This window comes from Anguilla anguilla, chromosome 13, assembly GCF_013347855.1.
Source record: "Anguilla anguilla isolate fAngAng1 chromosome 13, fAngAng1.pri, whole genome shotgun sequence".
Classification (NCBI taxonomy): Eukaryota; Metazoa; Chordata; class Actinopteri; order Anguilliformes; family Anguillidae; genus Anguilla; species Anguilla anguilla.
Genome location: NC_049213.1, coordinates 16,300,214 through 16,316,554, shown reverse-complemented (window position 1 = coordinate 16,316,554; position 16,341 = coordinate 16,300,214).

Below are 16,341 nucleotides of genomic sequence, written 5' to 3'. Positions count from 1 at the left end.
ATGAACAAATGCAACACAGCATTGTTTTTAAAATTTTTTATTATTGCCTCAGTCTGTGCACCATGAGGGACGAACAGGGCCCCCTCTTATTCATAAACTGCAACCAGGACAAACCCAGCTAAGAAAGTCACCAGAGCGTGATGTTGGCAGAGCAAGAGATCAGTGAATCAGAGATTTGTAAAATGGGGGGAAGGGGGGGCAGGCATTTTTCCGCACTTTGTGTGGCTTTTCATTTTCACACGTTCTCCGCTATATTTTCCTGGAAAAATGAATAACTCCTCCTTTTTAATGAATTGCCTGGCGTGTGAGAAATTTTTCAACGTTCCCAATTTATTTAATCCTGAGCAAAGTGCAGATCTGTTTATGGGAAGATCAATTGAATATCAAAGGCTCACAGGTTATGCTTTTTTTGAAGCTGGATCCAATTTTGGCCCTGAGATCAGTTACTAACTCCAGCAGTTCGCTGCCCCCACTGACACACACCAGCAGTCAGGAATGCGCTGCCATAACCTCTTTCCTTGAACTCTCCAGGAATCCCTGGAAAAGCAGGAGTGGGATGGGCCAGGGTAGGCGGGGACACGTTTGGATCTTTTTTTCTTTTTTTCTTTGTCTTGACAAAGACGAATCAGGCGGAAGTGTCATGGCAAATAGAGGAAGAGAGGATAAGCAGTTACGGCGGTAGAAGGTCAGAGTTTGCATCTACAGTAAGCGTGTGGCAGTCTATCCTCCATCCTGCCAAATGAATAACAGAGTTTCTGAACAGCCTCTCGGTCAGTCTTCACTGTTGTGTCAGTTGGTTATGTATCAAGCCACAGTTGACCGACGGGAAATACATTTTCGTACAGCAACCTGTTCATCTTTCATCGTGTGTGTGTTCGCATTAGCAAATATGGAATGTTTCCGAACTGGGTCAAACGGCTTCTTACGAGTTTGATTTCTTGAGACCTTCCTCCGTAACCCCAATCCTGCCCCCCCCCCCCACCTCCCCCACCCCCGTGTGCTAGTGTATGTGTGCCTGATTGCGTGTGTCTGTTTGCCTGTGCGTCTGTGTGTGCATGTGTGCATATGCCCAAGTGGCAGGGGATTTTGGCCTAAAGAAACAGGATCGGGGTTACCGAGGAAGGTCTTGAAATCAAACCCTTTGAAGCCCTTTGACCCAGTTCGCAAACATTCCATATTTGCGAACACGTGCGCATTCATGTGCGAAGGAGTGTGGGTTCCAGCTACTGCACTTCAAGCCAAGCTCAGGGGGCAACACAAGGCAGGTGTGTGTGTGTGTGTGTGTGTGTGTGTGCACTGAAGTTGCACTGCTGTCTGCTGCGTTATGTAAGAGCAGATGGTCTCTATTAGGCACAGGGTCCCCCTCTACCCCCACTCTCCCCCCTTCATCCGCAAAGTTCCTACTGAGTGTGTCTCAGAGTCAAGGAGCTGTGAAAGGGGCCAGTGTGTGGCATAGAAACTACGGCTAAAATGTCCAGGGCTGACCTATGCCAATCTTTAACAGGACACCGTTCCTGGCAATGTGGAAAAACTGACCAAATCCAAAATGTGTTCCTGCTTTTCGCAGGAAAAAAGATCATAGCGATAATGAGAAAGATGGGGGTTCCAAAACTACTCAAAGTCAAAGCAGTGCTTCAGGGGTAAACACGTGTGCATGTGTGTGCGTAAACACCAAAATATATCCTCAACTATGCATTTTCAGTTTGTTCAGAGTGAATGTATTTTGGTATAAAAAACAAAATACACAAATTTAATTGAATAATAAGTTTTCATATTACCATGTGAACTCATCACATTCTCTTGAACTACAACCCAACAATAAAGGAATCATACAAGATGTCTAATCGGTTTGGACATAAATGCTTTGAGCGTGCATTGGTTTAGGGTGCCTGATAAACATTCTCTCTGGAAATACGCTAACAGCATCTGGCTTAAAACCATTTTTTGTAAAAAAAAACAACATTAAGTGTGCAAAAACAAAAACTTTTTGTGCACCTAATTTGCTGCCGGCTCTTGAGTGTTGGAAATAAGGTTTGCAGAAGGCAAGGGTTTGTGGTTTCTCAAAGCACGCTTTTTATGGATATTCCTTCACTGTTTTTTTTGTCGGAGAATAAACCCCTCTTGTTCTCCTAATTCCTCTCTCTCCTCTTCTCACAGGCCGTTATGTAAGCCGGGCCCATTATCATGCACTCTTTGAAGTGGAGCGCTGGTTCCTGATGCTGTTTTTTTTTTTTTTTTTTTTGTCACTGCGATTAGCAGCCATGGGAGAGCCCTACAAAGCCCCTCACTGCCACCCGGCCTGTGGGGTGCTCAGCCCCCCTCGCTCCTCCTCCGTTTGAGTGACCTGGAATTCCCAGCAAGCTACAACACAAGGGCATGTGACACAGCTCACTGCTTGTTTGTGAACAAAAAAAGGACTCAGATGCCCTTGGGGCATGGGGTAGAGGATTGGGGTGGTGGCGGCGGGGGGGTTACGACAGAGAAATGCGAAACAACAAAGAAGAGACAAACGGCTTTGGGAAGAGGACGCTTCACTTCCACACATGGAAAATCCTGCTTCGGGGTCTATTTTTGGGGCTTTTACGAGGTACAAGCATGCACCCGAATAGCGGCAAGGAACCCGAAATAAGACCGCACAAACTGTACTGAAAGGCTTGTTTACAAGCTCCTGTTTTCCAGTACTTACTTTCTAAGGATATATATTTATAGCCTGAGCTATTTGTTCACCCTCAATGTCATATTAGACATCTGACTGTCCAAGGCAGTGCAGGGGTCTGCTTACTTGGGTACCAAAAGAAGGAAGTAACTCACTCAGTATTCATTTGCAAATTAACGAGAGGCAGTATAGTCTGTACAGTCTAAAAAATAACTTGATAATATTCTAATGCCTCAATAAGAATATCGTGGGAGAAAAATACTGACCTCAACAAAGTGGTAAAGATGACCCCCAGGGATGGTGCCATGGACTTCCACAGGGTCTCACGGCATGGCTGGTGTCTTTTCATACAGGGATAGATAACTATCTCCCACATTTTCCACAGACCACATCAAATATTAATATAATCTTAAACACGCCTGCAGTAATGAATCTCCCTTCAGGTCACTAGGAGGTGAAATGACCTCCATTTGGCACTGTTGTATTGTATTGACACATAGAGAATACTGAGATATTCTGTCATAATCTGCCATAGAGAGCTGCCTTGTCTCACTGACCCTTAATAAACCACATACAAACATGCATACTATACTTATTCTACTTTCCTGCTGGTAATAAAGTCATGAAAATGAACCAGGGAAGGCAATATATGGTTTGGACCTTCTATGAATCTTTGGCATTCTAAGGTTTATAGATGTTGTGTGAGCATCTCAGTGTTGGTTACTGGTCCCCAGTGGCTTGTATGTTTTTGCATGTTCGTGCGTGAGCATGCACTCACTTGTGTGTGCATGCATGTGTAATGTTTGTGTGTGTGTGTCTGAGAGAAGGGAGGTTGGGCCTAAAGAGTTAAGATTGAGGAATAGAGAAAAGTCTTGAAAGCAAGCTCTTTTGAGGCACTTTGACCCAGTTCACAAATGTTCCATATTTCCTTCTGGTAACAGTTTTTTCCCCCTGTTGGAATTCAGTTTCTGAAAGTACCACTGTGGGAAGAGAGTTATGTACTGTGATATATATATAACATTTAACAGTTCCATATTTTCTAGTGACTACAGTATGTTTATCAATCTATAGTCCAGAAGCAGGTTGTAATTGGCTCCGATTTCATCAGCCTGCTTTTCTCAGCCTTTGTGTACAGCACTGCTTGCTGGAGTACAGGAAAGAGAGGTGACTAAACTCATACCTTTAAACTAATCATTGCTCTAAGTCTCTTTTAATTTATTTTGCTTGATAAACACTGAAGTTATTAATAAACTCAACAATCCATATTAATCAGTAGAGAATTATGTTTCAAGTGTATTATGGGAGTGCACATTATTTTTCTTCATATTACAACTTTGTGTGGCATTTACCAATGTCCACTATTATTATTAAAACATAAATTTTAGTAATAATGTCTTCCATGTTTATAATCAGTTTAAAGGTACAATTTTGGTCTCATTTAGCTCAAGGTCTTGATCTGCCTCTGATATACAGTGTTATGCACTGAAAATTGAATAAGGTATTTGGGATCCTGGCATGTTGCCAGGGATTCTGGGAAGTGAGGATAGAGCGAGGGACCTCCAGGCATGCTGAAAGCACTCTTTACTCTGCGGATAAGGGGGCCGTGGAAAACCAGGAGCTCCTGCTGAGGAGGAAGTCAGTGGACCGGTCCCAATGCACATCTTTGTGTACAGGAAAGGTTTATTGCAGTAATATCAGTCAAAAAAGCTGTGCTATTCTCGAGCATAGATGTTAAGAAAAGACAGTTGTTAGAGTATTATAGATAAAACAATTTAAAAAAAAAAAGAAACTTAGTCGTGTAATTTTTTAGGGATAGGAATTTATTGCTAAATATATTAGTTACACGGCAATACTATCAACTCAACTGAAATGCAAAAATGATCACAGGTCATTCAGAACTCAGTTGGTAGGAATTAAACTTACTACAAGCTATTGAAATTTCTACCCACAAATGCTACATAACCAAATAAAAGTTTGAGACATAAACAAACAGTTCAACTCATGTCATCATGCAATTTGGCCACAACTGCAATGCAAAGTTCCTTTTTGATAAACCTGCCGTTATTATTCTCTGATGTATAAGGAGACAGGGTGTATCTCTGAATTATTTATGGATCTTTGTGCATCAGTGAAGCTGAATGGGATGTTTTGGACAAAGGAAAATTTTTAATGTGTTCCAGAAACCTACATGGCCTTCAGAAGACTTTGGAAGAATTGTGGAGCAAAAAGGGTGACAAGTGTGACGAGATGTGTGCCATTCAAAAACATAATAAACGCACAAACTCACATATATTTGCATTTGATCCTGTGGCAGTTGTTCCCTGTTGGTTTTCACTTGGATGCCTGCAACAAAAGGACATCCCACAAATAACATTCACTGATCTGTTGGTATTCATGGTAAATACATTGAAGAACGCTGGAGCTTTTCACAGTAGACATACAATCCATATTCTTGCTGAATTCTGCACTGTTCATTTTTGCAAAGTTGATTGTTTTGGCACACTTCCAAAAAGATGACACAAATACATACATGCATTTTGTAGCAAACAGGAACGCATTCATTACATTACATTACAGGCATTTAGCAGACGCTCTTATCCAGAGCAACTTACACAACTTTTTTTTTTTTTTTTTACATAGCATTTTACATTGTATCCATTTATACAGCTGGATATATACTGAAGCAATTTCGGTTAAGTACCTTGCTCAAGGGTACAACGGCAGTGTCCTACCCGGGAATCGAACCTGCGACCTTTCGGTTACAAGTCTAGTTCCTTACCCACTGTGCTACACTCCGTCCTCCAATTCATTGTATTCATTGTAAAAAGATGAAAATTTTTCCAAGGCACTGGGCAATTTTAAATTTTGACAGCTAGCTTGACAAATACCCTCAGCTGGAGCGATTTTTTGCCTGGCTTTTAAGCAAAAACATGGCTCCTCATTCACAGCATGACTCAGGTATGGAGCGGCTACAGCTGCGCTTTCACTGAAAAATACAGAGAGGAAAAAAGAACAGAGCACTCCGGCTTATAATTAAGATGCACAGGCCTGTTCTATTAGCGCAGTATTGGCTAACATGCGGTCGACTTTATCTGTTATTGGCGTTTAAGGGACAGAATTTTCTTGTTTGTCGTTCTGGGGTGTGGGCCTTTGATAGCCTCAGCGTTCTCAAGGCCCTTAGTCTACAAGAGAGCGGAGACCTGTTTCCTGAAATGACAGAGAATAAGTGACGTGGTCAAGCACTGTCTCGGCAGGGACTCCCAGTGGCCTCAGACTGCTTGCTTTGTGAATGTATGACAGAACCATCATCTTTAATTATTAACACTGGAACATGTGCTTGCCACACAAGGGCCTGCCTCCATCCTTATTTTCCCTTCACCCTGGGGTGGGCTTCTTGGCACAAAATGGCTGCCATGTATCACCAAGTGGGGTGCTATGCATAGGTGTGGTGGCTGAGGTACGTTTTCTCCTACTTATAGCTATTTACCCTGTCAGTCTGGTGCAGCAAGCTTGAAAGCAGGGAGGTGGGGGTGATAGGGGTGTGGGCGGAGAGGGCCTAATGAAATAAGTTCACTGTGTAATGTCAATACAGTAGCCAGAGTAGTGGCCCTACCACAGTAACACTGAATGACAAGATGAACTGGCTTTAACCCCTTTGATAGGTTGCAGTAAACCAAACAAAACGCTGGTGGTCAATCAGAGCCGGTTAACACAATGCTACTCTTCCATGGCACGATTAGTTGTTTTCTGTGCAATTCATCACCCCTTGATTAAGACAATTCCCCAGCCATGAGGACCGGCATGGATATCCTGAGACAAACAGCAGGGCCACTCTGATACTCTCTCTCTCTTTCTACCCCCTTTTCCTTCCACCCTCTCTCTCTTTTTATTTTTCTTTTCCCCCTCTCCTCTCCAGCCTTCTTACGCACCTTGACGTCAGCAGAGCATTTTATCACTGTGATATATTAACCAGGGGAAAGCAGTCCAGATGTGAGCCATCTCTCTTTTCTCAGGCAAAAAGAGGAGAAGTAACACAGCAGGAGCTAAAGACACACTGAAGCTTATACAGGGACCAGCTGTGGAGAGGGAGAAAAGGAGGGGAAGTGCGAGAAAGAGAGAGAAGAGAAGAGAAAGTGAAACAGGAGAGGTGAAAAAGGGGGAAAGAGGTTGTGAGTAGGAGAAAGAAAGAAGAAGGGAGATTGAGAGGAAGAGGGCAAAAAAGATAATTATAGGGAGAGAGTGACAAAAAAGAGAAAAAGCACAGGAAATAGAGAGAGTGAGAAAGAAAGAGAGAAAAGGAAAGTGAGTCAGGAACGGGGAAAAGAAAAGGTGCAGAGAGGGAGGGCTAACACTCCTCAAAAGGGTCCTTGTCATGTCACATACTTGATAGCATCCCTTTCTGATGTGACATAGGTGTCAAAACATCAGCTTTAAGCATAAGACAGCCTTGTCTGAGATGTACTGCACAAGGACTTAAGTGAATCATCAACACTGACTTTCATCCTGGCTTACGCCTCCATTTGGCGGAAGGATGCCAAAACTGGGTAACGGAATTAGAAAACACTTTCTGGCCCCTGAACATCCTTCATGGACCTTGTCAACTGGCACGGCCACAAATCTACACCCATAATTTGGTTGCCTAGCAGGGTGGTGATAGTGTGTTGTGCAAAGACAGATGGATAGTGAGAGTTAGTACAGTATATAATCAGCGAGGAGTTCCTGCCAACATGTACAACACACACACGTACACACACACACACGCACACACACACACACAGACACACCACAGCAAAGCTGATCTGTGTTAAACAGAAAAATGGTTTATAAAATTAACTGCTAAAATAACAATATGGTGGCAATGGATATTCTGCAATGCAATACACCAGTAGATCTGTAGGTAGGAAGTGGACAGGAATTAAGACGGTGATTTTCTGGTTAGCTTTTAGAATCTGCCTCATCCTCTGCCCTTGCCCTGACTTGTCTCACAGTTAATTGTGTCCATCTCTTCAAGGTGTTTTATCTACTTCAGATTTAGGGTCTGTCAGCTTGCATATTTCTCTCAGACGCTCTTTGCAGAAGGGTCAGTCCGTGAACGTGTGATGCATCCCTGCGATGCTTGCACATTTACCCTTCCATCAAACCTAGAAGAGCTTTTTCTGTGTGCTGTTTTTCACCTCGCGTTTCCTTTAGGGGTCACACCAGAACTTCTCTGTCATCTCCAGTCTAGACTAAGAAGAGTGAAAATTTCCAAGTGTTTGCTTACCTCTTACGCACACGCTGAATGTTTCAGCTGTGCATACACACATAAGCTGGCAAAGCTCCCTGATTGCTGAACTATGGATCTACTCGGATTATCTGGTGATAAGAAAAGGTCTGTAGCTGAGGGTTCCTGTCCTCATTACTCCTGGATATTTTTTGCTTGTTTTAGGAGGGTTGCGCAGATGGGGAGGAGGGTCTAGACAGATGGAATATCCAGGTCGATTCAACACTGAGTCTGATTGAGTTCTGATTTTGTCTGCGCTACTATACCATAGTTAAAGCTGTGTAGTTACATGTAGTTACAAGTATTTTGCAACTGCTTTGTGGTTTCACCTTGTTGCAGCATGTAAACTGTAAAAATATTTATTTCCAACCAGTTGTTGCCCACTGTTGAACACTAATAATTTCTCTGAGCAACAACACATTGGGGATTGTAGTGTATTAATAAATAAAATGCAAGTTGTAAGCTGCTCAGTTTCAAGCTGAGCTGAGCTGAGATTAAAACCCGTGCTCATGTATGGGCAGACTGAGATACACATTCTATGCTTGCTTTGATTTTTAAAAAGGGTTTACGAGCAAACTTCTCACTTTTGAATCTACTAAAATCAATAATCCTTTACTTTTTTGCAGTTCCAATGTTTCTTCCTCTTAATTTTCCAATGTAGTTTACTCAGACATCACTTGACCAATGTGACCATCCACTGTAATCTCACCTTGCCTCTCAAGCAATGTATTTTATCGGCCGGATGAATGTTGGTCCTTCTAACCAATACAACCGACTGCAAAGTTCTCCTCCACGGCAGCTCTACAGCCAAATGAGGAATGTGCTTTGCGAAGACGATGTGCGCCTCTTGAGCCCACCCTGCCTCCCCTGTGATTCGGGGACCCATGTTCACCACGCATCCGGGCTGCCGCACGCACCCACGTGACTGATATGCCACAGCGCGTGCGCCCCACGCGAGCTCATTAGTTCCACACGATGAAGGGAAACCGCATGCTAACGAAGACCGAAGAAGAAGAAGATCTGGCCAGCTGAAGAACCTCTGCTGGAAGCAACATTGTGGCAGAAACAATCGAGCGTTGTGCCTGGCCTGGAAGTGACCTCGTTCTGCAGCTGCGGCTCTGTCCGCCGTCCCCTGCTCTCACAGCAGGTCGTCTGACGCCCCGAGCGGTTGGGCCTGGGTCAGACGCAGAGCGCCCGGTCTGAAGACGTTTGTGTGCGTGAAGTCAGTCGGAGGGAAACTCAGCTGTTTGTTTGTTTCTGAGAGACTGTCCTTCCGTCCTTATTGTCCACACTAATCGAGCTTTGTAGGGCAAGGCGAAGCCTTCTGGGCAGGTTTCAAAACCTCAAATTCCTGCCTAACAGGATAATTCCAAATCCTTCTTAGAAACTCTTCGAGAGTCACCCCAAGCGTATCCATTTTTTAAAACTTGACGCTCAATCCCGCCGCAGCCAAAATGGGAAAAAGGCGCGGGCCGCGGAACAAGCCAGGCTGTCAGCAGCTGTGGGAGGGGTGAGACCGTGTAGAGGACAGCCTGAAACACCTATCCTCCTTTACCTCCTTTACCTTCACTGGGACTGGTGGAGGGGGGCATGGCGTAGAATTGGTGATGCGAAAAGACTCATTCATTAAATTCTGCCAGGCCTCAGCCTACTTTTCTCTACATGTCAGTGTTGAGCCAGGAGTCCCTCTGTATGCTCCATAAAGAGAAATCCAACCTGCTGTGCCAAAATAACTGGGAAGATGGCTGGGTACTTCCAACAAGGAAGATGACTGGATACTTGCCAAGAGGCTGCAAGGGATGATGTTACCTCCCGTTTCACATTTACAATTGAAAAGCACTACCACTGTGACAGTGAGAAGGACACACTAGTTTCTCTGTTTTAGCTGCTGAGGAACTAGTGTCATTGTAAATCTGTTTTGTTTTCCCTTGGTATAACAATATTTACTACAAAGGCTACTGTCATAGAAATGTTAAAAACTATTAAAGATTTATTCACTTGCGTAACTGGGCAGGGCAAGGCTACGCCTCTCTAAATCAGCAAAAATAGAACGCTGTGCACAGTCACGGAATTCCAAATGAATAAAAAGAAGAATAGACACCGCAGGCATTCAGACGTGGCAGATAAAGTTATGATACATCATGAACAAGTGAAAAGACTGAAGAGTGGAAACTAACATGGCCTTTCCTGAGGATGCAGATAACCCCGAGGACGGTCTGTAAAAGCCCCGCCTGTTTGTTAAAGATCTGCGTTGCTAAAAAACGCACAACATGTTATATAATTGAGGGTAATTTTCCACAGGAGTTCAGCCTCCTGCTGTGCACTGTTCTGTGGGTCTACTGCATGGCTCAGGCGTCCACTGCTAGAAACAAGCCAGATTCCAGAGGAAAGCCCCTGGGGGGCCGTACGGAGTTACGAGGGAAAATATTACCAAGGACCAAACTGGAAAACAGGCCTTTTTTACAGAGTAGGACTGACTACAAAGGGCATGAGGTGCACCTTCACATGCAAATTATTACAGACTCGTGACTGTCGCAGTGCACTTTTACATGAGATTATGTAAACTCGCCAGCATGATTGCACAAATGGCACAGTCATGCAGAGAACAGTTTGCTGGAGGTGTAAGATAAACATTGTCAACCTTATTTTATTTTAATTGTCAAATATATGAGAATATCCAGCTGTTTAAGGTATAATGGAGCCATATCATTTTAATAATTTAACGGTAGCATGAAACATCAGTCTAAGAATTAAAGGTTCCCTCATAAATATTTTGAATTAATTTTTGTTGAACGGAATGTGAAAATTTTAATGGCCAGCTATGTAAGTTAGTTACCTGTCGCAGACTAGTGATGTCTTCATGTATTTGTCAATCAAATATATCAAATGGAGTTAACCAATCTCTGCACTGATGAAGCGATTGACACAAAAGAACACAAGAAACTTTAATGATCCAACCGGCTGTGGGAACACGGACATGTTGTTCAATGGACACAATGTTTTGTTCTCTTTCAGACTGTCAGTTAACAAGGTTCAATTTCATTCATTTGCCCTCGGTATGGGGGTGAATTGATTGATTGGTTTCAGGACACAATGTTAGAAGACATTACAAGACTGAATTAGACATTATAGTGTCGTCCATTTGTCTAATACACACACAAACATAATCTGTTTCCTCAGACCAGATGTCAGGTTTCTTTTACATGCTACAAAACTACTACGTCACAAAAATTATACAATTGTATAGGCTTAATTATGAATGTTATTTATGATGTGTCTTTAAGCCTGTCATTATGTGGATTCTTTTCATTGTTACACAAGATGATTAGACCAATTATTAAATTGGGCCCATTAGGATATTTTTAGCCTATGAGCCACACTGTCACTGTAGAAAAATTCCATTTGATATTCACAGGAACTATCTGTTTGAAATTGTTGCCCTCAGCGTTGTTTACCTAGCTGCCTGGAATTTCTGAAGTGACATACAAATAGGAATGTACTGTGACAGCACCATGTCTCAGGAATCCCTTATAGCTGCGACCAATAAGCTAAGCAAAGCAGGCCAAGAGAGAGATCAAGCCACACTACCAAAATATGAAAAACACTTACAAAAAACACACCAACATTATAGAACACACAGCACTAAGAGTGGCAGTGACATAGACACTCACACACACACAGTAATATAGCGAATTATATGTGATTTGCCCCAGAATAATTTACTCTTATTCCCAGCAATCTAAATGGGGAAGGGCAAAAACCTGTAGAACAATGGGGTGAAAACCAGCCAGGCACAGAGGTATATCCTAGGATCAGAGACTTTGTGTAGCACCTTTGTTCTAAACTGTGAGTGAATGGAGGGAGAGCATGCAGGATCAGGCACTGACTGAACCGACACATTTAGACCAACAGAATACAGCTCCAAAGATACACATCTCACACGGTAACATGAGAAACCCTCCACCTTCCCCGCCTGAGTTTCCTCCCGCAGTCCCCATAGCACGCCGTGGCACTGTATATGGGTCACATGTGCAGGGAGGGAGCAGGGGAGCATGAGAATTTCCATAGGGGATGCTGAACACCCGTGAAGGATATCATTTACACACTGCACCAAAATCACTGTCTTGAAAGAATTACAGAAGTGCACCTCACAAGATAATTTATATACAAAGGTAAAATTTGAAGAAAATACAAGTAAATTGATTTAGAGGAGTAAAGATCTGTGAGAATAACTGAACGCATTTGTTTCCATGGCAAGATTATTTTATTAGTATCAAAGAAGAAATATTTTCCTAAAACAAAATATATACTAAACTCCTGACAACCCCATTTTTGGCATGTTGTACTTAAAATAGTACATAAAACAAGTGAATAAAATCACTGGGATTAAAATGGGATGGGATGCATTCTCTGCAATAAAACTGCACATGCATAATTCATTATAGTCCAATTATAGTGAGTCAAATTTAGGAAAAAGGCAGGTAACTCATAGATTTATTCATAGATCATTCTACAGTGACTAAATCAGTGATCATGCTACTGCGGGATTCTGCATTTTTCATGCAGAAAAAAAGAGCCAAAATGCAGGGAAGAAATACACTGTGTTCTATAAATGCAGATATTTCATGGTCTTTTTTAAGATTACAAGGGGCAATGACCCAGACTTGAACCAGAACATAATAATTACTCCTGTTTCTTTGAGCCAATCATCTCTCATTGCCTGACATTTGTGTTGTTTATTGATGTTCTGTGTTCCATTGATGTCCTGTGTTTATTGAAGACGCAGCATTCCATGGGCTAGCGCGACCACTGCAAATAAGATGTCAATGCGCAAAAAAGAGTCATCCGCAGCGTTTCTCTCATACTTGAGGCTAGTTTTTTGTTGAGGATATATGGCCATTTTGGTACCGTGCAATTAGCTTGACTATCCATTGGCCTGGCCTGGTAGCTCCAAGCCATGCAAAATGCACTTAAGGATCTGAGAGAACACCACACCACAGATTCACCACTGAATGCGCCCAAGAGATGTGAAAACACAAGCAGATGGCTGAGACCTATAAAGAGGATGCCCGAAAATGGAACCGGCAGAAGAACCAGCCATCGTTACTTATTTACTCGACCAGAGCCTTGGTCCAGTGTGTCTCGTGAACAAAAGAAAAATGCAAAAAAAAGCAGCTGAAAAAGCAAGTGCGTGCAGACGCAGTAAGGCACTTTGGCCAAACCCCGTACTTAGCTTATAAAATGTTTATTAACGTTGGCTGGGCTGATACCGAATCACAACAAGACCCAAGTAACTAGAGATTCGAGGCTGATGCCAGACACCGACTGAGAAACAAATACACAGACTGGAGCCGACAGTGCAGATGATTAAATAACACGGAGGAGGGTTGCCCGGGTAGCTGAGCACAGTTCACCAAGAGCACGGCAAGTTCAGCAGAGCAGCACGAGATTTGGAGGGGGTTTTCTGATCACCATTTTGAAAGATGTTTGACAAGCGAGTTTGACAAGCATTTTTAAAAATCGTTTATGTCACCGTCAGGACAAACTGAGGACCCTGAAAATAAGCTCTGCGCCCGTACTTCTCTGCACAAATATTGACTGCGGGTGAAGCCCTTTGACGTCAGCAGTTGGCATGGGGGTCAGTAACATGGAGGTCAGAGAGGCGATTAGGCATTGTGTGTTGCATCATGTCTCTCACTAGCTAACAGATGAATCTGATTAGCGTACCCAATGTAGCACAGGCCAGGTTATGCAGATTGTGATATTACCGAGATTAATGCAACATGGAGCAGTGTTTTTTATTTATGTGCTATGTTTAAGCAGCCACATTTCATATGAAGTTGACAAAGTATCCATGTTATTACATTACCGTTAACAATTATTAAAGATGAGTGAAGAAGGCTGTGTAACAAACAATACAGGTAATGTATGCTCAAAATGGGAAGAATATGCTCTTTCAAACTAAGACTAAATCTAAATTTCTCAGAGGAAGGAGAGAGAGACAGAGAGACACCCAATTATGACTGCATTAATACAATTTTTGTATTCTAATTTAAATTATAGACTTCTGCTTGACTTCTTCAACAGGCTTAAAGTGGTAGTGATGCCACTTACCTATTACAGAACTGTTGGCAATTAACTATTAACTCATTATAAATTACAGGTGTACTGTAGCTTTCAGGGTCTCTGAGCTGGGCAAGGTTCTCAGCTCTTATTGATTTGTCCACGTTTCAAAGTCTTTGGTTTTAAGACGCATCTCACTCACATGGAAATATTTAACATTTTCTTTTAGGCAGAGCGACTCCTTAAAGTATAATGAAAGACACAATTTGTATGTGCTTCATGGTGTATATCGAAATCCACATGTAAAACAAAGGCATGCCTATCAGAACAATGTGTTATTCTTTATGTCTGCTTAGTTTTTGCTCATTTTTTCTCATAAAAATTCTCTAGACATTTTTTCTTCAACACAGCAGATTTAATTCAAATGAATTTCACAGTCATGCTGCGTAACACTTTCAACCCATAGAGCTCATAAATGAATAAACCCATTTTTGCAGGTTTTATTATGCTCTCTTAACAACAATAGAAAGCCAGGCACATATCTATCAAACTGAAATACCACACACATTAATAATGTGCCACGGTGTATGGAGGATGACCTACAGAGAATTAATGTTATTCAAAACTGGCTGAAGTCCTCCCTTCCAGTGCACACGCAGTGACACACACGCACACTTTATCAGACAGCGGAAGCAGCATCTTGCTATTTCACAGTGCGCTAAACTGAGTCTGCAATGACAGATTTGTGCAATCTTGTGTGGTCCGCTTCAGGTTTGGCCACAGAAAGCTGTTGCTTAACATGGATCATCTGATACCTTTGGGGATGGCCCCATAAAAGTAAGGGACAGCTTCCCTGCTCACCCCCCCCCCCCCCCCCCACCCCCACCCAGTCAGACCTATAAGACCTTCACTTGTACAAAAGTTTTACTTAACAAGCAATCAACCTGACTAAACACTTAGAAATTTAAGTGTGACAGGGCAGCTCAGGGTATCCAGCTTTATGTATCATTTAAGAATAGGGGCTTATGAAACCTATTCAAATGCCATGGAATCACCCTGATGAATAAAAACCCTGTTTGCTGGTACAATGGTTATTACATCCGACTTAATAAAAAATATTTTATACTATTATATATATTATATTTTAAAATATATTATATTTTACTGCTTTGTAAAATATAATAGATTAATAACGACTTATTTAATGAAATACTAATAAGAATAGAATAACAAAGAGTTCAAGGATCAACAGCAGAATCTGGCTAACGTGGCTCAGTGGAGAAATAGTCTGACCTGCTGTCTGCCGAGTTGTGTCACTGTTGAGTTGCATTGAGGTGGTTGGCCGGGGGGGGGGGATGGGGGGGGTGCAGGGTCACAAAAGGATTTTGGGTCCTGACCAGATTCACACTGTGGAACTACATCACACCAGATGGCCAGACCGAACCATTTTGCAATCAGTGTCTATAAAAAATAAAAAACTAATATAATGCCATTTCCTGCTCTTTTTCTCTCTTTGAGGTTCTATCCCCATGGTTTCTCAGCTTTCCTATCACCTTACAGAAGAGCTTTTTCAGTACCTTGTTGGAAAATTAAAACACACATTTCTTGAGGCAGACTTTGGGGCCTAGGCACAGGGCATTAGGCAATTCAGGTGATTCAATGCATTTTTTAAACCTGCATATGCACCGCATATGCATCTGCGGAAGGCTGTCTCACATCAAATGCAAATAAACTTTGGTTTGGCTGTCTCTTGAACTGCTCTCATGAAAGAGCAATCTGCATGGCAAAGGCTACTCCTAACAGCTAGCTAAGCTTGCTATGATGATTAACTAGCCAACCAACTGAAGCTTTTTCACAGCAAACACTACGTCTGTGATGACTCTGAAGCTTTAAGGACAATATATAAGAACACAAGTGAAAATAGTTCACATGTAGACTCCAACTGAGCAAACAAACCACGTATGAAAACAATTCCGGATACAAAATTCAGTGGGGTCTAAGGTAGGTTTTTTTAAGGAGTGGGGCAACATGAGCCATCTTAAAGTCAGAGCGAACATAGCCACAGGCAAGGGAGCTGTTAAAGATGGAGGACAGACAAGGAAGGAGCTCACCAGATGTAGACTGGAGGACAGCTGGGGGTCTAGTGGGGTCTAGTGGACAGGTAGTATCACGACGAGTTGTCAGGAATTGGAGAAAGTCTGTATCCTCCAGCTTCTTGAAGGAGGTCACTGTAGCTGTGGGTTTGTTTTGGGGAGCAAGGGGCATCACTGGATGGGTAAAGGAGTTCTGGGTAATAGCTACCTTCCCTTCAAATTGGGCCAGAAAGTCATCTGCATAGAGGAGGGATGGGTGGAGGAGG